This window comes from Phodopus roborovskii, unplaced genomic scaffold (assembly GCF_943737965.1).
Source record: "Phodopus roborovskii unplaced genomic scaffold, PHOROB, whole genome shotgun sequence".
Classification (NCBI taxonomy): domain Eukaryota; kingdom Metazoa; phylum Chordata; class Mammalia; order Rodentia; family Cricetidae; genus Phodopus; species Phodopus roborovskii.
The window spans coordinates 8,800,019-8,823,151 of record NW_026126547.1 but is presented as its reverse complement, the minus strand read 5'-3'; positions in this window follow the sequence as shown (position 1 = coordinate 8,823,151).

Here is a 23,133-nt window from a genome sequence, read left to right as displayed (position 1 = left end):
ACATGAATAATTCAGGTAACCAGATGGAAACTAAAAAAGCTCAAAGGCAATGCAAAAATCTAAAACATTGCAACACAATGACAGCTTCAGAGATGTGCATGTCAGTAGCATGGGCATGGCCAAGGAAAAACTCATTAAGCTTGAATGCCTGTCAATAAATTCTTCCCAAAACCAAAATTCAAAGAGAAAAATAGAGAACAGTTCATTCATGATATAAGACAATGTAAAAAGATTTATTGTTCACATGATGAAAATACCTTACGGAGACAACAAAACCAAAGGAATATTTGAGAATAACACAAAGAAAGACATCAAATTTCAGATTGAGAAGGAAAAGAACAGGAACAATAAATTCTAACTTTGATATACTTATGTATATCATACTTAAACAATGAAAAATCAATCAAAACCAAAGAAAATTTCCTTAACAGAAATTGTGTTTATATATATATATGTGTGCAAAAATGTTCCAATAAAATTTTAACTGAATAAATAAGAAAAATTTGTAAAAGAAAATAGAATAAAGGAGACATTTATTTATAGTGGGAAAACATTATTTAATTATCCATCTCATCAGAAGGAAATAAGCAAGGAAAGGATGAAATCTTTAAAATGCTTAGAAAAACAATATATGTCAATATCTAATTCTCTCTCCAATGAAATTATTCTTCAAAGGTGGAAAAGAAATAAAGTAATGTGAGAAAAGTAAATTAATGATTGCCTCCTAAACTCTTTTGAGAAATCCCTTTGCTCTATTAGGAAGCTTACAAATATTATAAAGCTCATTCTATATATCAATGTATTCTGAATACCTCTTCCTGTCTCTGTCTCTTTCTTTCCCTCTTTACCTCTCTCCCTTCCTCTTCTACATAAGTATTACCTGCTCCAGAGTAAAGTGGGAAAACAGGAAACAGAAAACTCAAGGAGGAGAAACTGGAAAGATGTGCAAGTTTTCTATCAACTTCATCCAATGGATTCATTGACTCTCCAGGCCTTCCTTGACATAGCATGTGTTATCAGAATAGATTTTACCTGTTACTTTGCTGAGAAGAATTGAGAGCCACTCTGTCAAGTGATCACTAACAGAATTCCAATGCAGGCTTTGTGTCATCTTAAGCTCAGTCTATGGCTTGTGTGAAAGCAAAGATCTTTAGACTTCCTCTGTGTATTCCTACACAGCCTCTTTCAATTGTACAAACCTTTAAGTACAGAATCTAAAGTTACTTAGTAGTTACAACCTTCAAGAGGACCAAAAAGAATTGAGTTTCACAGTAATATAATAATGATGATATATCATATAAAACTAAATAAGAGATAATGTTATATAAATAGCAGCAACACAGTAGATTATATACAGAATGATTCATCACTCTTTTTCAATAGAGTATAATAATGTAAATGCAAGAAATTATCTTAGAAATTGCACCTGAAGTTGGAGGAATAGAGTTGCTGTTTCTATAGCCATATTTTCCATTTTCACACCTATCTACAGGGCAACCAGCATAATCTCCTCAATCCCACCATTATTTCAGTCTCACCAGGCTATTCAAACACAGTACTAGGCTACCTCTAATCAGCTGATATTCACACAAAAAATGCACATTTTATTATGCACAGAAGATATTTCAACATATATTGAAATGCTTACTGCAGAGCAATCTCTTCAAATTCAAATTTCCTTACCTAATAAACTGCAAGTCAGAGTGTTTTCATTTACATGGATTTATATTTTTAAAAACCACCCCTCAAATATTTTGGAGCTTGGGATTTTGGAGAGAAAATTATAGAAAGTTATATCTTAATATACAAGAGACAGCAATGTACAAGAGACTCAGAAAGCAATATTAAATTCATAAGTACTAGGTAGCCATACAGTTGGGAAGCACTTCATACCCAGGTGCGAGTGGTGGATGCACTCTTTGTTTATACAAGCTCCATATCAAAGGGAATAAAACACCACTAGATCATTTGAGTACCAGGAGAATATGTCCAAAAATCATAGAAGTAACCTACAAGGACAGGAAATGTTTTGGGATTCTTTTCAAAGACACATTTTATTATTTTCTTATTGGTAATCATGATGTGGAGAACTTGCTCCCTCTAGAAAAAAAAATCTCATTAAATAAAAAAAATTATAATTCAACAAATAAGTCAATTTTTCAAGATTACACAAATTTATTAAAAATTTACATTCATAATATTGGAAACAATATTTAAAGTCTTTAAAATACACAAACTACATTATTAGAGGCAAAATTTGAAATCCCTTAAGTGTGAAATAAGATGCAAATAAGCTAGCATTAGGAACATCTTAAGCTAATTCCGAAGGATTTATAATTTGATATCTTTTTTTTTTAAATCAGACAATATAGATATCAAGTGAAAAAAAAAAAAAGAAATGAATGACATGATTGATAAAAATTCCTGGTCATTAGGAGTGTGTCTACCTAACCATGTCACAGGCCTCCTGTAATCATAAATGTATCTAAAATACAAGTTTGCCTCTGTTGCTTGGGATATTAAATATGCTAGAGGAAGTGTTTATTCAACAGGAGGAATTGAATTTAAAAAAATTTCCTACTCAAGTATTTATGCTACTAGCAATGGAAGTTCAGACACATGTTCAGTCACTATGAGGTACTTGTCAAGGACAGCCAATATGACATCATAGTATAGAAATGCTAACAGAAGAACTGAAAGGGATACAAACATATCTCAAAACTATAGCTGACACACTTTCTGGCAATAAAACAAGACAGCAATGAGATTGGCAAGAAGTGTGAATCTCTACTATCATTATTCCCTAAGTAATAATGGGGTATGGGTTTTAGTTTATAATTTTGTATAGTAGCTAGCTATTGATCTCCAGAAGCAACTCAGCCATCTTGCCCTTGGACCTTAATCTAAGAAGCACATTCCTTAGTGCAGTCAAATGACTTAGCCCATCTCAGTGTAGCTGCAATGCTTGGCTTCACTTATTCAATTTATTAAGGAATCCTTTAATTCCTTTTGTAAATGCTAATTCTTTACTAATTTTCTGCCAATTCAGTGGTTCCTCTCATGCTTGCTTTTACAGGATAGATAATTCATAGATAATCATGCTAACTCTTATTTTTACCCTTCCTGTAAACTTTCATAAGAGAAAATCGTTCTGTGACATGAATCTTTTCTAGAGAAAGAGATGTGGCTTTCTTGGTTATTCATTTATTTGAAGGTTTGTTTTTATCTTTCTGTACCTGGTGAAGTTGGTTTCCTTATCCTTAGCCTTGTGAAGTTGAATTTATTCGAAGTCTTTAGGTAGGTGACAATTGTAGTGTGTGTGTTTGTGTGTGTGTGTGTGCGTGTGTGGGTGTGTGTGTGGGTGTGTGTGATATGACTGGCAGAGCCTTTCACTTTGACAGCTCAGTAAGCTTCACAGTATCACTGTAAGAGGATTATGATGATGATGGTGTAGTGGTGGTACTTCTGGTGATGCTGGTAGTTACAATGGTTTTCATCCTTTTCTTCTAGGATATTCATGTGCAAATACTTCATCTTCAAAGTTCCATTCTCTAATATTTTCCAGTTATTGGTTATTTTAACCTTTGTAACATAACTTGTCTGAAATTGTAAAGCAGTTCTATTTTTGCCACTAATTACTTCAAAATTTTATTGGCTATTTATTATTTATTTTAAAGAATTCCCTTATGATAAGCTTGTTAAAGATTTGTGAATTATTACAAATGCAATCCACATTTTTCTAATTTTCTTACCATCTTGTTTTTGTTTTTGTTTGTTATATCTGCATGAAATATAATCAATTACCTTATTAAAACTGGTATTAATAATTCTGTAGGAATTTTCATGTTCTTTGTTTTGATTTGCCATGTGACCTTACTTGATAGAGGTATATAATACTTTAACTTATTATATATAAATACTGATTAAAATTTTGAAGGCTTCTGCTTGGATTGCACATAATTTTTTCTCTAAGGTGTGCTCTTTCTTCAATATGCACATTTTCTTTTCTATACTCTGAAATTTATTACTATCTGGGAGGGCTTGTCTTGGCTGTTCAGGCTGCAGATAAGTTCTATCAATTGACAATGCCTTGATCTCCAAGGTCTGTCAGGTACCAAAACATTCTATTTCCCAATGCCGAGGACAGTAATAATTTGGAATGATGTATCTGAATGTTTTGTATATGATGTAGATAAATGTGTTACTTGGTTTTTCTGTGTGATTTAATGTACTTGCAAACTTTAAAGTGCTGCCTTTAAAGGTCTGGGGAATTTGGAATCAAGGTTAATGGCCTCATATCAGTGGATCATGTGTACCAACTTTCGTTTTCTGCTTTAGAGTATAAAATACAAAGTAAATCTTACACTAACCATTTCTATTTTTCTGTTCTTCAAGGGATTTCTTTATTTATTGATTGATTTTATTTTACATATTGATCCCTGTTCCCTCTCTGTTCCTCCCTTCTTCCCTCTCTTCCACCCTCCTATGGCCCCCCAACAAGCCTCCCATCCCATTCCCCCCACTCCACATGTAGGGTGATGCCTTCCAGGAAGGGTCATCTAAATCTGTCAAGTCATTTGGAGTAGGGACTAGGGTACTCCCTCCTGACTCTAGGTTAAGGAAGTATCCCTCCATGATGTATGTGCTCCCAAAATCCTTTTGTGCACCAGGGATACATCCTGGTTCCACTGTCAGAGGTCCCTTAGATTGTCCAGGCTTTCTAACTGAGACCCATGTTCAGGGGATATGAATCAGTCCAATGCTGGATTCCCAGCTATCGGTCTGAGGACACATTAGCTCCTCTTTGTTCAGGTCAGCTGTCTCTGTAGGTTTCAGTAGCCTGGCCTTGTCCTCCCTCTCTGCATTTGAATTCCGGTTTGGCTCAGTGTTAGCTGTGTATGTCTGCTTCTGTTTCCATCAGCTACTAGGTGAGGGTTCTATGATGGTGGATAAGTTAGTCATCAGTCTTGTTATCAGGGAAGAGCATTTATGTTAGCCTTTCCACTGTTGCTCAAATTGTTAGTTGGGGTAAGTCTTGTAGGTCTCTGGACATTTCTCTAGAGTCAGTTTTCTCTTCATAGCTATAAGGGCTCCCTCTTTTATGCTCTCTCTCTCTCTTTCTCTCTCTCTCTCTCTCTCTCCTCATCTATTTGTCCCCTGACTCAATCTTTCTAGTCCCATGTGATTACCTCTCCTCCTCTTCTCTTTCTCCTGGCCCCATCTCCACTCACTGTCCCCCCACTCCCAATATTCTCAGAGGATCTTGTTCCTTTCCCCTTCCATGAAGGACCTGTTGATATTAACCAATTCTATTGGTCTGAAGTCTAGGAAGTTTTGGAGTAGACCCACTCCACTGATGGAATTAGGTGATTGGGCACTACAGTGGTGTCACAGATATCTTTACTTCAATATTTGTGGAAAGATGCAAAAGGCCACACAGTTATAAACATTTCTTTTCTTGTAGATGAGGATTTTGAGAATAAGCCTTCACTTCCTTTTGGTTTGTTCATGTTGTTTTCTAACTATAATTCCAAAGGCATTATATTTCTTCAGAGACCTCAAACACACATGAGTACTCTTCTTGAAGAAACAATGAAATTTATTTGAAAATTGGTGTATTCAGCTCTTTGCTTATCCACCTACTGTTAGTAACCATGTCCAGGGGATTTTTATAAATAGACAAAGGCCACAGCATCTAGAGGATTGAGCACATTGATTTCATAATTATTTTCTAAGGCTGCCTGCTGAGTAGGTGTTTGCAATTTCCCTGACTCTTCTGGGTCACCACTGGTGTGCGGCAACCCACTCACATTCTATCCAATATTTTGATTTACTTTATCTTTGCTGTAGAGTTGATATCATCTTCCTCTGCTCTTAAAAATCTATGGAAATGCTCAATATTCTAGTTATAGCCATTCTTATCTTCTAATAGCTGGATAACAGTGATGAAAAATATTTTCCTTTTCCTTTAGACTTTGTGTGAACAGAAAATCAAAGTAGTCACATCAGTTTAATCTGTTATCTTGAGTAAAAATATGTTTAGAAACTCATATATCTTTCTGTATGGTGGTCACTCTATTGTTTTATTGACATGGCAGTAATATGACATTGATGCAGGCTATCACAGTGTGAAATGCAAACATAAAATAAGAAGAGATCACAAAATAATAAAATCTGAGAGAGTTCAGTTCGAAATGCCAGGTGGAGTGCTTAGTAGGCACAGAGAAGTCTATGAGTGAATGTTTCTATTGGAAGAACTTGGAGCTCAGAGAAGTAGAAGACAGATAATATAACAAACAGCATGACCTCAAAGGGGATAATAGATAACTTTAAGTGGATGGGAATTAGGAGTGGTCACAGCCTAGGTAAATGGATTTAGCTTATCCAGTGATATGATAGCGATGACAATTTCTTGAATATTTATAGTCACAGAACTACAAAAATTATAAATCAAGACACATTTTTGAGATTTTAATCTATTTAAATTAAATTTTATTTAAATTACAATTTTATTTTACATACCAATCACAGTTCCCTCTACCTCTTGTCCTCCCATTCCCCCTACCATTTCCCCATCTCACCATCCATCCACTCCTTGGGGAGGGTGAGACCTCCCATGGAGGATCATCACCATTTGTCAGTGGTATATATATAAAAATCCATATACTTGTTCATGTTTTAACTATTCTGTTAATTGAGGTAGTGCTTAAAATTTTTCCTCTCACTGTCAATCTCCCCATTCACATGCAAAATCCATAATGTGTTGTGACCTTTGATGTTCTTGGTTTTCTCTACTCTGCTTAACCACTTAATTCAGTATCTTCCTTTAAGAAGTTCAGCTTCACATTGACATAAGCACAGCTATTCCATCACCAAACTGCAAAATTATGACTTTTTATGCACACATACCATCACCATCTCACGTAAGAATTAGACTGTGTAGTGGAAAACATTGCATAAATAATTTTAAATATTTAATCACCTACCTGAAGTGCCTAATATGCATTAAGTTCTCTATGTTGTTTTCCCAAAAAGGATTGAATACCATTTTACAGTCTACCTTATAATTTTGTCTTACCATAAAATATAGTGGTGAAAAGAAGGTAAAAATTTAGATGACTCAGGGCTCATCTCTTATCTGTTTTACATACTGCTATGGAAAAGCATTCAAGGGCCTGATCAGGCTTGAGGAGAATAGAATCAATGCAAAGAGAAAAAAAATCTATAAATAGAACATTGATTCACTTGTAATAATGTAATATTATAAATTAATTTAATTATTCATTCAGGTTTGTGAAAATGGGATCAACTCTTCAATTTATGATTCTATTTACCAAAGTGAACAACATTTTGGTCATTTTAGTAACAACAAAAGTATTCTTCTACATCCCACCTTAGGGACCATGAAATGGAACTGGGTCTCATAAAAATTAACATTTTTTGGATATATGTAGGAATGAAATGAATAATGCTCATCTGCATCACTCCTGAGCTCAGGAAGAAAGAAAGAAAGAAAGAAGGAAAGAAAGAAAGAAAGAAAGAAAGAAAGAGAGAAAGAAAGAGAGAAAGAAAGAAAGAACTACCTAGAATTCAACAACAATGAAGGTACAGCATACCCAAACCTTGGGACACTAATGCTTATCTATTTTAGTGTGAAAACTTGATATTCTTCAGCTACAAATTTTGTTTTCAGTCACCTCTCACTTTTGAAATGAATATATAAAATGTTAATTTTTTTCATCAACACGAGCACAGGAATCTCTACAGATGCCAGTGTTGTATAGTTGGAATATCTCTTTAGTTACATCTTCAGTGCCTGTTCTGTCATTAGGAAATGCTTACACTTTTGTGCCTCAGGTCTTTCCATATACTAAGGAAACTTTTTTATTTTCAACATTCCAATTAAATGTGATTATAATATATTTACTTGAAATCTCAAATTAGCAAATAAAATGTCCTTATATAATAACATAATTATTTCTATCAAGGTCCTCTGCATTATTGAAAAGACTTTCATGACACTTTAGCAAAACAACTTTTTCACCAAAAGTAATGGGATATGCAAAAATACTACTGTTATCCTACTGACTTAGTAGAAGTACTTCCTAGTTAATTTTAATCTTGCGATTATAGTAAACTAAAAGAAAAACTTTCAGTTAATTTTACCTGAACTGTTTCCAAATCAGGGTAAACAGGGATATTGTATTTTGCATTTGCATTCTATTATTTGTGAAATTATGTGCTTTATATGTATCTATAATTTATTTTCTATCTGTCAGGTCTACTATTTCAGTTTATGAATGTCCTATTGTTTTACTTTCTCAGAAAATACTTTTGGATTTATTCAATTATGCAATTTGAATATTTGGTGGGAAATACTACATTGGTTGCTTTTGTGTTCTTATTCATATCCTTGTCTAAACATATATAGCAAGGAGTATTAAAATTTCCAAGATGCTTATATAATTTATACTTCTATAAGAAACTTATGAGGATTTCACACTTTTTATTAAATTTAAATTTCTATTTTTAATTAAATTAAAAACAATCTTATTTTACATACCAATCTCAGTTCCTTCTCCCTCCTGTTGTTCCCCCATTCCCCCCACCATCTCTCCATTCCAGCCACCATCCACAACTCAGTGAGGGTGAGGACTCTCATGGGGGAACATCAAAGTCTGTCATATTATTTGTGGCAGATTTGAGGCTGTCCCCCTGTATGTAAGCTGAGAGAGTATCCCTCCATAGGGAATAAGCACCCAAAACCCATTCATGCACTAGGAATAAATACTAGTTCCATTGCCAACAGCCCCATAGACTGCCCAAGGCCCCCATCTAACACCCACATTTAGGGGGCATGACTAGATCTTATTCAGGTTTCCCAGCAGTCAGTCTGGTGTCCATGAGCTTCCACTTGTTCAAATAAGCTGTTTCTGTGTTTTTTCCCAGCAGAGTCTTGATCCCTTTGCTCATCTCTGCCTATCTGAAACTGGGTTCCAGGAGTTCAGCTCAGCGATTATCTGAGAATCTCTGCTACTGCTTCCATCAGATGTTAATGTTTTTGTCCATTGAGTAGTAGAACATTGTGTATGTGAACCACATTTTCTTTATCCATTATTTGGCTGAGGGACATCCAGGTTGCTTCCAGGTTCTGGCTATTACAAATAATGCTCATGTGAACATAGTTAAATAGAAAATCTTGTGGTATGAGTGTGCATTCTTTGGACATATGTCTAAGAGTAGAATTACTGGGTTTTGAGGTAGATCAATTCACATTTTCCTTAGAAACAGCCATACTAATTTCCAAAGTGGCTGTATAAGTTTGCATTCTCACCAGCAATGGAGGATTTACTATGGAGGATTTACTATGTTGATACTACTTATCCAGGAGCATGAAAGGACTTTCCATTTTCTGATATCTTCTTTAATTTCTTTCTTTAAAGACTTAATGTTCTTGTCATATAGGTATTTCACTTGTTTGCTTAGAGTTACCTCTAGATATTTTATGTTGTTTGTGGATATTATAAAGGGTGATATTTCTCTGATTTCTTTCTCAGCCCTTTTATCATATATATGTAGGAGAGCTACTGATTTTTTATGTGTATTAATCTTATATCCTGCCACTTGGAGGAAGGTGTTTATCAGTTTTAGGAATTCCCTAGTAGAATTTTTCAGGTCACTCATGTAAACTATCATATAATCTAGAAATAGTGAAAGTTTGATTTCTTCATTTACAATTTATATCCACATCATCTATTTTTGCTGGCTTATCACTTTATCTAGAACTTCAAGTAAAATACTGAATAGATACAGAAAGTACAGATAGCCTTTTCTTGTTCCTGATTTCAGAAGAAGTGTGTTTCTCTCCAATTTGTTTGAAGTTGGCAGTTGGCTTGTTGTATATTGCTTTTATTACAGTTAGGTATGTCCTTTTATCTCTGATCTCTCCAAGACCTTTATTATGTAGGGGTGTTGGATTTTGTCAAAATCCTTTTCATCATCTAGTGATTTTCTTTTTCAGTTTGTTTATGTGGTGGATTATATTGACAGATTTTCCTATATTGAACCATCACTGCATTTCAGGGTTGAAACCTACTTGATCATTGTGGATGATTTTTCTGATGTGCTCTTAGATTTTGTTTGCCATTATTTTAATGAGTATTTTCCATCAATGTTCATGAGGGTGATTGGTCTGTAGTTCTTTTTCTTAGTTGTGCCATTGTGTGGTTTGTGTACCAAGGTAACTGTAGTATCATAAAAAGAGTTTGTCAATGACCATTCTGCTTCTATTATGTGGAACAATTTGAGGAGTATTGGTATTACCTTTTCTAGAATTTCTGGTAAAATTCTGCACTGAACCCATCTGGCCCTAGGCTTTTTTTTTTTTTTTAGGTTGGGAGACTTTTGATGACTTTATTTTGTAAGGGGTTGTAGGTATATTTAAATTGCTTATCTTTTCTTGATTTAGTTTTGGTAATGGATAACTATTATGGAAATTCCTTTCAATTTTCCAATTTTGTGAAGTACAGATTTTCAAGGCATGACCTGAATATCCTTTGGATTTTCTTGATGTCTGTTATTGTGTCCCTCTTTTCATTTCTGAGTTTGTTAATTTGGATATTCTCTCTCTGCATTATGTTTAGATTGGATAAAGGTCTGTCTATCTTGTTGATTTCATTAATTTTTTGTTCTGTTTTCTTTGTTTCTAATTTATTGATTCCAGCCTTCAATTTTATTATTTGCTGGAGTGTTTGCTTCTTTTTTTCTAGAGAGTTCAGGTATGCTGTTTAGCTCCTAGTGTGACAATTCTCAGTTTCTTCATGTGGGCACTTAGTGCTATGAACTTTCCTGTCAGCACTGCTTTCAAAGTATCCCATAACTTTATGTATGTTGTGCATTCATTTTCATTGAATTCTAGGAAGTTTTTAATTCCTTTCTTGTTTCTTCTTTGACCCAGAATGATACAATTGAGCATTGTTTAATTTTCATGCATTTGTAGCCTTTCTGCAATTTGTGTTGTTGAATTCTAGCTTTAAACCATGGTGATCTAATAAGATACAGGTGTTATTCATTTTTTTGTGTATGTCTCAAGTCTACTTCTCTCTTCCTCCATTGCTGCAGGTCGAACCTGTGATTCAGGAAGTCTTTCTTTTTCTTATTGGTGTAGGTACAGTCTGTGACTTAGATGGTCCCTCTTCCTTCTCCCAGTGGGTGTGGGGCCAAGTCTCCAATAGTGGCAAATGCAGTGTTAGATGGTTTGGAGTGTGGGGAGGTTGCTCCCACGTGTCTGGGTCTTCAGTGAGTAGGGGTGGGAAGTGCAACATGCCCAGGGTGATTAGCACCTAGTGGTTAGGTGGTTCCAGTTGGGAACCCAGGAACTCACCTCTTACAGTGTGGGCAGGGCAAGGCTCCGATGGCAGCATCCACAGTTCTGGATGGTTTGGCGCTTTCTCCATATCTGTGGGTATTTGGTGGGCATGATGGGGTGATATGCCCCAGTCAAATCCCCCTAATGTCAGGCAGAGTTTTACATTTCTATTCTCTGGAACTTTCTCTTAGTAGTCTTTATGATTGCAATAATTTTACACATGTTGTTGATAAGGTGATTTGCATATATTATAAAACTGCTACTACTTGGTTGTTATTAAGTGCAACATGTCTTTTCCTCAAAGGGCTTTTTAGCTTCCAACTATTATTTTGTTGCTATCATCCACAAAAATGGCACTTGCTTTTACACAGATAAAAAATTATTTTTCCACTCTGTTGTGGAATTTTCAATTTCTCAGATGTGTATTTTATGAAGAACTATCATTAATGTGATCTAGCTTACCAGTCTCTTCCCACCCAGATTGTTAAGATCAAGTGTATTATCTTGTTTATTCTTCATTTTGCCTTTGATATTTTTATCCACTATCAGTTCTCTATAGATTTATGATAACAATATAAGGTAGACAGAAGTTTATTCATTTGAGTGTGAATATTCAAGAGGCCATGGAATTTTCTATACAGCTTTGTGTGCATATTATTGAGCTGAATCATAACAACTGTATGAGAAGTTGTCTTTGGATTTTCACAAATGTTAACATGAATGGGACATAAGTAGCAAAAGTTTCTGATCTTGCTACAGCAGTTGAACTGAAGACATTGTGCTCAAGAATCATTTCATACATTACATTTGAGCATTATGTGAATCCTTTATTATGCTTCATGATTTTTTTGTCTGTTTGGAGCCTTATATATACTAATACTACAGATTTTTTATTTTGTTTTGGTGATATTAAATTTTCATATTCATTTTCTCTTAGCATTGTCTTCACTTGTCATTCATCTTTGTATCTAAAAATGTGCTTTCAAGCAGTTTGGAAATTTCTAGAAAAAATCTGTTATGCAGTTTGATTTTGATTATACTGAATCCTATGTTCACAGAAAGTAAAAGTTAATATACAGAAGCTTAAAATTAATGAAGGCATCAGTACATTTAGCTAGTCATTAAAAATGTCCCCTTATGTGTGATCTTCTTCTATGCATAGTCTTTTATTATATTAATTCTTTAGCATTTACAAAGTCATTTACATAACTTTCTATTTTCCTTTACTATTCCAGAAATAACTCATTTCTGCTACATTGGGCAGTATGTTTGTGGTGAATTGCTTTTGCTAGCTACATTCCATGAGAGACTAATAGGAGTCATCTGTAAATTATACAACCTATTTCACTCTGCAAAATAATTCCCGAACTTCCAAATAAATCCTGGGAATTTAGTTAAGACCTCTCAACCATCTAAGGTTCTGAACTCTAATCCAGAGGCCAGCAGAAGTCCTACTCACTGCAAAGAGCACCTTCACATGGGGAAGCAAAACTTTAAGGACTCCTCAGTCCCACAAATCTAGTGCCTTCTGACTCCCAGCCTGAATACCAAATGCTCACAGTACCTGTACTTCTAATTATTTAAGATGTAATCAAATTCCAATAGCCCTTTCCTTGCCTCCACCCTAAAACCCAAGAAACACTTTAATTGCTACATGTTTATGAAAAGAAATGTTATAAAGAGTACCAATGAAGAACCAAATCAACATAAATGCAGGTGGGCACCACAGCCATACACAGCGTCAAGAGAATCCCACAGAACAGGGGGTGGAAGGATTGTAAGGGCCAGAGGAGTCGAGGATGTCAGGAGCAGTCTTTATGGGGCTGCCATCAGAGCCACCCAAGTGGCCCCAAGTCTTTACTTGAGTGGGGGAGTGTGGATGAGGGAAAGAATAGCTATAAAGGAAGATAAAGATGCAGAAAAAAGGTCTGGAGGGCAGATCAGTCAATACTGAAATGCCATGAGTTTATTTTTCATCACTCTTATATACTATAACCAAAAAAGGGAACACAGTATCATGTATATGGAACAAACAGATTTTTCTTCCTCCCTAATTCTAAGGGTTCAGTAATCACACTTTTAGGTCTTGTGACTTGCTGACAGTTTTCAACTCTGTCCTTGTGCCAAGATGGAGTGCAGCCATCTTTATGGGCACCCACACAAGGACATGATTGTAGCAAGGTCCACAAAATCAACTAAGCAGGGCCTTCATAGAGCTTGGAGACCAACATGTATGCTTAGTGGGTCTGAGCTAGCTACTCTGTGATGGTTATATAGGTGGTTTCTTGTGGGGCTCTTAACAAGGGATCTTTCTGATTCTTTTGCCTGAGCTAAGGACCCATTCCCTCCTACTAGGTTGCCTCATACAGCCTTGATATGAGGATTTGTACCTAATTTTATGGTAACTTGTCATGCCATGTTCAGTTTATATCCCTGGGAGGGCTGCACATATTTTCAAGGGAAACAGAGGGAAAGTTGATGTAGGAGACCAAGAGATGGGGGAGAGGTAAAATAGAATGGAAGGTGAAGACACTTCAGTTGAGTGTAATGTATGGTATAATAAATAAATATAAATCTAATAAAATGATGCTGAGCATAGACTTTTCTTTCTCCAAGGAGTTGGATGCCCACTCCCCCAAAATGGATGGATGCATTTTACAACACTGTCTTGTGGGGCTTGAGGGAAGCTAACATTGCACTAATAATTGATTAAACCATTGGTCATAAATATTTAACTTGACTTTAATTGCTCTGCTCTGCTCTGATGTGAGGGTAAATATTCATATCTTAGACATTCATAGATATTACACCTATCTTAAAGCCATCTATACTTTTCTTATGATTATATTATCATGCACTATCTATAGACTGAAATAGTAAACATGCATTTTAATGCTTTGCATAAAACATGCATGCTCTATGAGAATTTAGATATTATAGGTTTACCAACCTGCATGAAAATTTGAATAGTTAGAAATATTAATTACAAACCTATCCTTTCAACTCTAATAGCATTTTTTATTACACTACAACACTTTACAAATATTTTCTTTATTTCAATTTGAAAAACAGCTTGTTTTACGTGTCAATCACAGCTCCTTCACTTTACCCTCCTCCTCTGCCCCCCCTCAAAAGCTATCCCATTCCCTTTTGGTTTCCTAGGGAGGGTGAGTTCTACTTTGGGGAATCTTCATAGTCTGTCATATCCTTTGAAGCAGGGCCTCCACATAGTATGATACTCCCTCAATCTACACTACCACACTATTATCATATGTTTTTATATGAAGCTAGAAATAAAAGTTTGTTTTGCATGCTAGTTAGAAGTAAGCTAAAGTATAGTAAACACACCAGACAAAACTAAAGCTATAAACTGAAGAATTTTGTTAACTCTAACTATGGGAACACAATTCAGATTTTATATTAAACAAAACTATATTTTTGAATAATGTACATATTTGGTACTGATTATGGATTTTCTCAGCAGATGATACCATAAGCTCTCCATTGTGAAAAACATTCTATGGATGCTATTTTTATTCAAAAATTATATATTCAAGATAAGTGTCATCTACTCCCCGCAAATAAAGCTTTTGTTTAAATGCAAGTTCATAAACTTTACTTAATTTCAGAGTTCTATAATAATTACACAGTCCAGAGCAAACAGAAATCTTTATTCTATTTCCAGTATACTTGTCTGAAGGAATATGACCTTTAATCATTAAATTTTATTCTACATACACACATGCGCACACGCAAGCACACACACACACACACACACACACACACACACACACACACACACACACACCCTGTCTCAGGTTCCATAGAAAGGTAATGTAAAGTGTTAAAAAAAATTATCTAGAAAGGCATGAAAAGTCAAGAAGCATGTAAGGCAAGGAACAAAGAAAAATCAATAGGGCAATAAGGTAATTCAATACCAATCCAAATGAGACACAGGTTGTAATTCCTTCATGCATCCACTAATCACACAGGGAAACTCCAAAGGGACTTCACTGAGAAATTCCCTAAAGGGGAATTTCAGTGTTATAGCAGTGTCAGTCTAGCATTCTCCTTGCCTTTACTGGTTTTCCTGATAGTCAATATTTGTCCTGTTACAGATAAGTTTTTACTTCCTGGACTGTGACATTTGACATCCTTGTCAGTTTCTAAAGAAGCCACACTTTTCTCATGTTTTCTTTGCTTCAAAATGTGATGTTTGAGCTCCTTCAGGAAAGGACAGGAGAAAAGAGCAGGGGTTGTTTGTAGCTAGCCACTAGCATTGGCAGAACTTCACAGTGGCCACCAGGGAGAGCACTCTCCACTCAGTAGAGAGCACCCAATGACATCAGCAGAATGGTTGAACTGGGGCTTTTGTAAGCAGAAGCATATGACAGAAAAGGGAGATGGAGACTAACAAAAAGAGATGTGATTTTCTCCTAAGCTAATTCTACTGAAGTATTCATTGCACATATTTTTTAAAGCTACATATTACTCATCATGAAGTTAGTAGAGTTGAAAGTGGCAAGCTGCAATCTTCCATTCATTCTCTGGGACCATGTCTTTCAGACTTTGACCTCTGGATGAAAATTACTTTTTAGTTTTGTAAATACCGATTAATCTAATTCACATCAATAAATACTGTCTGTATGCAAATTGCTCTCCTCTGCAGTAGATTCTCCAAGCAACACAAATACAGCAAGAATGAAATGATACAGTCAGTCTCTTCACTTTTTAATCATTTTATGAAATCATGTTAGTCGCTGTCAAAGCTGCTGACTCACACAACTTTTGAATTCTGTATGTTTTAAACTTTCTCTTAGCATATGTCATCTGTCAGATTTGATAACTAAGAAATTATCTCATCAGCTTCATGACTAGCATTCTGTTCAGGAGGATGCAGTTTCTCTATCTACATGGTTGCTATTTGCTCTAAAGAAATCTTTATTGATAAATCTAGCCCAATATTCTCTGGAAAATATCAAAATATATAATAGATTGAGCAAAGTAATCTTTATTGATAATTATAAAGTAATTCACCCTTAAATATAAAAATATAAAACATCAAAATACACAAAAACCTTATAATCACAATATATATGAACACTGAGTACATGTTTTTGAGCTCCTTTTCTTCTCATATCTGTCTAGCTTTTCTTTTTATTGCCCCTGTCTGCGCAATCCCATTTTTCTCTTTTCATACTAAAAGAAATAATCCTTTTACTATTTTCTTCTGAAAAAAAAAACAATGTTTTCAAATTTAACTTAATATGGTAGTGACAATAATTTTCTTCAAAGGACATAGATGAAGAAACTTCCCAAGAAGTAACTCAAGGTACATTTATGGAAACAGGAAGAAAGTGAAATTTTTTTCTATGTAAATTTTATGTTTGGCAGGTTGCAATGGTTAGAAAGTTAGACAGGATACATTTGAATTCATTCACCAATAGATTGTTAAACATAGACCAAACAAATTCTTTTTTTTTATGCATATAGAGTATTTTTTATTTAATTTTATATAACAAAGACCAATTAAATGAAAACAAACATTTATACCCAATATTTGGGAATTTGGGCGTCGTTCTTTCCAAACTACTTCCTGCTGGTAAGGGGCGCTGTCTTGGGGGATTCGAAGAAGATTCAGATATCCTAGCTGTAGTCTGTAGGGCTGTTTTGTCCAGCTGTTTGGAATGTAGGATCAGCTTGTACTCTGTTTCAGGCGGTCTGGTGTGATCAAACCACATTAGTCTGGAAGGAATCCACATCTTTTCATTTTCTGTGGAAACAAAAATAGAAATACTTTTCCCCAGTAACTTGTTCTTCAACTTAAATTTTGGAGTCAAAGCGTTTTTTTTTTTTTTTTTTTTTTTATTATTATTATTATTATTATTTTACATGTCGATCCCAGTTCCCTCTCCCTCCCTCCCTCCCTCCAAGCCCTCCCTCCCTCCTTCCTTCCCTTTTGCCCTCTCTACCCTCTCCCATGCACTCTAAACACCCTCCCCTCCCAACCCCCCACCACAATACAATATGTAGGGGAATGCCATCCAGTTGGGGTCATGTAGATCTGACAGGTCCTGTGAAGTAGGGACTAGGGCTTCTCTCCTATCTCTAGAATAAGGCAGTTATCCCTCCATGGGGGATATGTTTGCAAAGTCCTTTTGTGCACCAGGGATACATCCTGGCTCCACTGTCTGAGGTCTCTTAGGCTGGTCAGACCTTCTGGCTGAGACCCATATTCAGGGGGGTCCGAGTCAGACCCCTGTTGGCTTCCCAGCTATCAGTCTAGTGGCCCTTAGCTCCTCCTTGTTCAGGTAAGCTGTCTCTATGTACTTCTACCGCATGGTCTTGTCCTCTCCATCTGCTTCTGGGTTCTAGTTTGACTCAGTGTTTATGTATGGGTGTTTGCTCCTGTTTTCAACAGGCATTAGTTGAGGACTCCATGGAGAAGTTAGATGTTGATCTCACTCTCCGGGAAGGGCATTTATGATAGCCTTTCCACGGAAGCTGAGATTGTTAGTTGGGAGCAGTCTTGTAGTTCCCTCGACCTTTCTTTGTGTTCAACTTTATCTTCAAACCAATATTGGCTCCCTCTTTTATGTTCTCTCTCTCTGTCTCTGTCTCTCTCTCTCTTTCCTATTTTCCATTCCTAACCAGGCTCAATCCTCCTGGTCGCACATGCCTTCCTCTCCTCCCTCTCATTTTCTCCTACTTCTCTCTCCATTAGCTGTCCTCCCCCACTATACCTGAGGTCTGGGGGGACTTGTCCCTTCCCAGTTCTGTGAGGGACTTTATATGAATCTCTTAGAATACAACTTGTATCCTAGTTCCTCTGGTGATGTGAATTATAGGCTGGTGATCATTTGATCTAGGTCTAAAATCCATATATGAGTGAGTACATACTGTGTTCCTCTTTTTGTGACTGGGTTACCTCATTCAGGATGGTTTCTTCAAGTGCCATCCACTTGCCTGCGAATTTCAAGATACCATTATTTTTTTCTGCAGAGTAGTATTCCATTGTGTAGATGTGCCACATCTTCATTAACCATTCTTCAATTGAAGGGCATCTAGGTTGCTTCCAGGTTCTTGCTATTACAAATAGTGCTGCTATGAACATAGTTGAACAGATGTCTTTGTTGCATTGATGTGAATCCTTTGGGTATATGCCTAAGAGGGGGATTGCCGGGTCCTGTGGTAAACTAATTCCCATTTTCCTGAGGAACCGCCATACTGATCTCCAAAGTGGCTGTATGAGTTTGCACTCCCACCAGCAGTGGAGGAGTGTTCCACTTTCTCCACATCCTCTCCAACATAAGTCATCACTGGTGTTTCTAATTTTAGCCATTCTGGCATGGGTAAGATGGTATCTCAAAGTTGTTTTGATTTGCATTTCCCTGATAGCTAAGGATGTGGAGCATTTTCTTAAGTGTCTTTCAGCCTTTTTGATTTCCTCCATTGAGAATTCTTCAGTTCTGTACCCCATTTTTTAATAGGGTTATTTGGTGTTTTGTTGACTAGTTTCTTGAGTTCTTTGTATATTTTGGAGATCAGCCCTTTGTCGGATATAGGATTAGTGAAAATCTTTTCCCAGTCAGTGGGCTGCCGTTTGGTCTTGTCAACTGTGTCCTTTGCCTTACAGAAGCTTCTAAGTTTGAAGAGGTCCCATTTATTAATTGTTTCTTTCAGTGTCTGTGCCCCTGGAGTTATGTTCAAGAAGCGGTCTCCTATACCAATTTGTTCAAGGGTACCTCCTACTTTCTCTTCTAAGAGGTTCAATGTGGCTGGATTGATGTTGAGGTCTTTGATCCATTTGGACTTGAGTTTTGTGCATGGCGACAGACATGGGTCTATCTGCAGTCTTCTACACACCCTCATCCAATTGTGCCAGCACCATTTGTTGAAGATGCTGTCTTTGCCCCATTCTAATAGTAGTTTTCTTTATTATAATATAATAGAAGTGGATATGAAATGTAATATGGGAACATGCTATATCTGAGAACTTTTTAACTGAATTTCTGTTTTAATTTTTTAATCTTTAGATAAAAAGAAAAGCCAACAATCTATACTTCTGAGTATTTTGACAGTCAGACATGTCTCTCATCTCACCAAAGAAAATGTCTTAACACGTGACAGAACACATTATAACACTTGGGGATTAAGTTTTCAAAAAAGGAGCCAAAATCAGTAAGAAAGATTAAAAAACACAATTTCAGAGTAAATTCAAAGACAATTCCCAGGAATATTGCAGGTTTCCTCTTACATTTCTCAAGATAGGGTAAATGAAAAGATTTTCTGTGACCCATATGTTTATTTTATTTTCAATTTTATTTTTCAATCAATCATTACATCCAAGCTGCAATTTCCCCTTCTTTCACTCCTCCCATTTCTATCCAAAGTCCCTTCTCCCCCAGATCCACTCCACCTCAACTTTCACTTTAGAAAAGAGCAGGCTACCCAGGGACATCAACCAAACAGAACAAGTTACAATAAGCCAAGGTCCATACCATCATATCAAATTTGAATGAAGCATATCTACATCATCTCTCCCTTCCTTACCCCTAAATCCTCCCATTAAATCCACTTGCATTTTTTTAAATCATAGCTTCTTTTTCTTTACACATATCTGATCCCATATGGATCTGTCAGGCCCTCTAGAACAGGGTAGTGATGACTTTGATTACACATTGATAGAAATGTGCTAGAAGCATCCAAATTTCATAAATTTCATAAAAAACACTGTGTAGCAAAATGTCCTACTTGTTATTCATACAAATCAAACCCCACTACCTGCAGGAAGTAACCCACAATAATATAGTATAATGCCCTTCTTCACTATAAATAGTTGTCACTCATTGTTTTAATAAAACTTTGGTTGACTAGTATCCAGGCAGGGTGGGCTACCACACTAGGAGAATTCTGTGAAGAGGAAAGTTAGAGAATATGTTGCCAGCCAGATGCAGAGGAAGCAAGATGAGAATGCCTTGCTAAGAAAAGATACCAACCCACTTGGCTAAACATAGATAAGAATTATGGGTTAATTTAAGTTGTAATAGCAATGTTAGTAATAAGCTTGAGTAAAAAGACCAAACAGTTTATGACTAATATAAGCCTCTGTGTGTTTATTTAGGACTAAATGGCTACAGGACTGGGCAAGACAGAAACTTCCATCTCCATTACAGTGATGGGAGATATCATTCTGTAAATATGTTTCTCTTATTGGTTAATGAATAAATCACTGTTGGTAAGTAGAAAAGCAAGATAGGGGGGACCAGGAGACAAAGAAGATTGGGGATAAATAGAGAAGGAGATTCAACAGGTAAGACTTAAGAGAACAGAGTCAACATGTATGACTTGAGAGAACAGAGGTCCGGATCCTCTCTCCAGTAAGGTAGACCATGTGGAAATACTTGGAAATACTTAGATTAATAGAACTGGGTTAATATCAAAGACAGCGCTAGCCATTAAGTAATGCTAATAACAGACCAACCACATTATATCTAATCTAATACAGCATTTCTGCATGTTTTTTGGTGCTGGCGCGGCTGTGGGACAAGGCAGATGGGAAAACTTGCTTTTAATATTACAGGGTGCTCAAAGAAGTAAAATCTGGCAGATTGTTGTGTTCCATTTTGTAGAATTTGGAAAAGTAAAATATGTACACTACACCATGTATACTTACTCAGGTTTTCGATGTGTAACTGCCTTGAATTTAGAAAAAGGTGATTCAGTAATTATACATTTGCTAGATGTTATGGCCATTATGGATATACCAATAAAGACAGACAATGCTCCAGAATATGTATTTAAGAAAATGAAAGTTAAAAAAAAAGAAAATGAACGTTTCTTGCTTGCTATAAAATATGTTACATGTATACCACACAATTCTAGTGTAGGCAATTATAGAAAGACCAAATTGAATGCTAAAGGATATCTTAAATAAGCAGAAAGGATTGATAAAGAACCCCAGAAATAAATTACATAGTGCTTTATTGACTTTGAATGTTATGAATGATAACGAGAAAGGAAGTACAGCTGTGGGGAGACATTGGATAATAATAATAATAATAATAATAATAATAATAATAACTATGGAATTAAATAAGCCTATATACCTTAAAGATGTGTTGACCTCAGAATTGAAACCAGAACATCTTGTTACATTTTTGTTTGTTATTTTTTATTTTAAAATTCTAGTTCTGAATCTTTAGAATTGAGTGTAAAATAAAACAAACACATAAACAAACACAGGAGGTAGAAAAATAGAGTTATTTCAATATGTGACAATGTTCCCTCAAAGACAATTTAACAAAAATTCCAGTGTCAGGCACTGGGAATATTTTGGGTCATTGTTAAGGAGATTCAAGAGACTCTCAACATGAAATAGGCTACGCTATTACATTTTTTTTTATTCAAAGACATTAAAAATTAGATTATTTTGATACTCAAGTATTTTAGCGTATAGAAAAGCACTTCATAAAAAGTATGTAAGTTGTCAAAAGCATGAATGCTAAACATATATGCAAACATATATGTACATGTAAACAGAGAACACTCTTTCTTAGTACCCATTCACAAACCATTAATGAAACACTAATACATGAAATAATTTGTATATTAAGCTAGCATTATTCCATGAACAAAAGGAACACATACACAAATACACACACACACACACACACACACCACATCATACATAAATAACAGTTTTACTAATCAACTAATTCAGTTTACTGATTTATTTGTAGTATATAACTGTGATTGTTAGTTTTAATTTTTTATTACCAGGGAAAAATTCTGGGAATCTCAAAGATCTAGATTAACTCTGGAGATGCCTATGGATAACTTACATTGATTATGTTAATTAAGGTAGAAAGATATGTCCACTGAAGTTGGCAAAAATCGCCTGGACAGCAGAATCTTGGTTGTCAAACAATGGGGAAAGCAAACTAAGCAACATTATGTATGCAATGATCCACTGGTGTTGACTTTTGTAATTTAACTTTCTTTTGACTACCAGCTCTAGAATAATGACAAGGAGACTTTTAATTTATTATGGAAACTTGGACTTACCTTAGGCTTATTCCTATCTAGTTCTTAAAGCCTAAATTTACCTGTTTATATGAGTCTATGCTCTATCATATGGCCTGTGAACACTCTCAAATACAATGGACTTCCTATAAGTCTGACTGGCAAATCCTCTGTCTCAGAGTTTTTCCCAGAGCTCCCACTTTTGCCCAGCAATCCTGCTTATCCTCTCCAGTCTAGCTATTGGACATTCAGGGAATCAGGAGGTGCCTTGGGCAAGTTAGGAAGGGCATAGGTATATTTTCACACAGTGTATAAAAGATTATCCCATTGTGTATATTTACCACATTCTTCAGTTGTGGAACATGTACACTGTTTCCAAGTTCTAGCTGTTATAAATAATGGTGCTATGAATATAGTTGAACAGATGTCTTTGTTGCATGGATATGCATCTTTTGGGTATATGCCTAAGACATGAATTGCCGGATCCTGTGGTAGACTGATTCCCATTTTCCCGAGGAACTGCCATAATTGGATTATTTGATTTTGGTGACCAGCTTCTTAAGTCCCACTTCTTTCCTCCTCCTCCTCCTCCTTCTTCTTTCTCCCTCCCTCCATTCCTTTCTCCCTCTCTCTCCCACCCTCTCTTTTTCCCTCCCTCCCTGTCTTCCTTCCTTCCTTCCTTCCTTCCTTTCTTTCTTTCTTTTTTTCTTCCTTTCTGGTTTCTTGTTCTCTTTTCACTA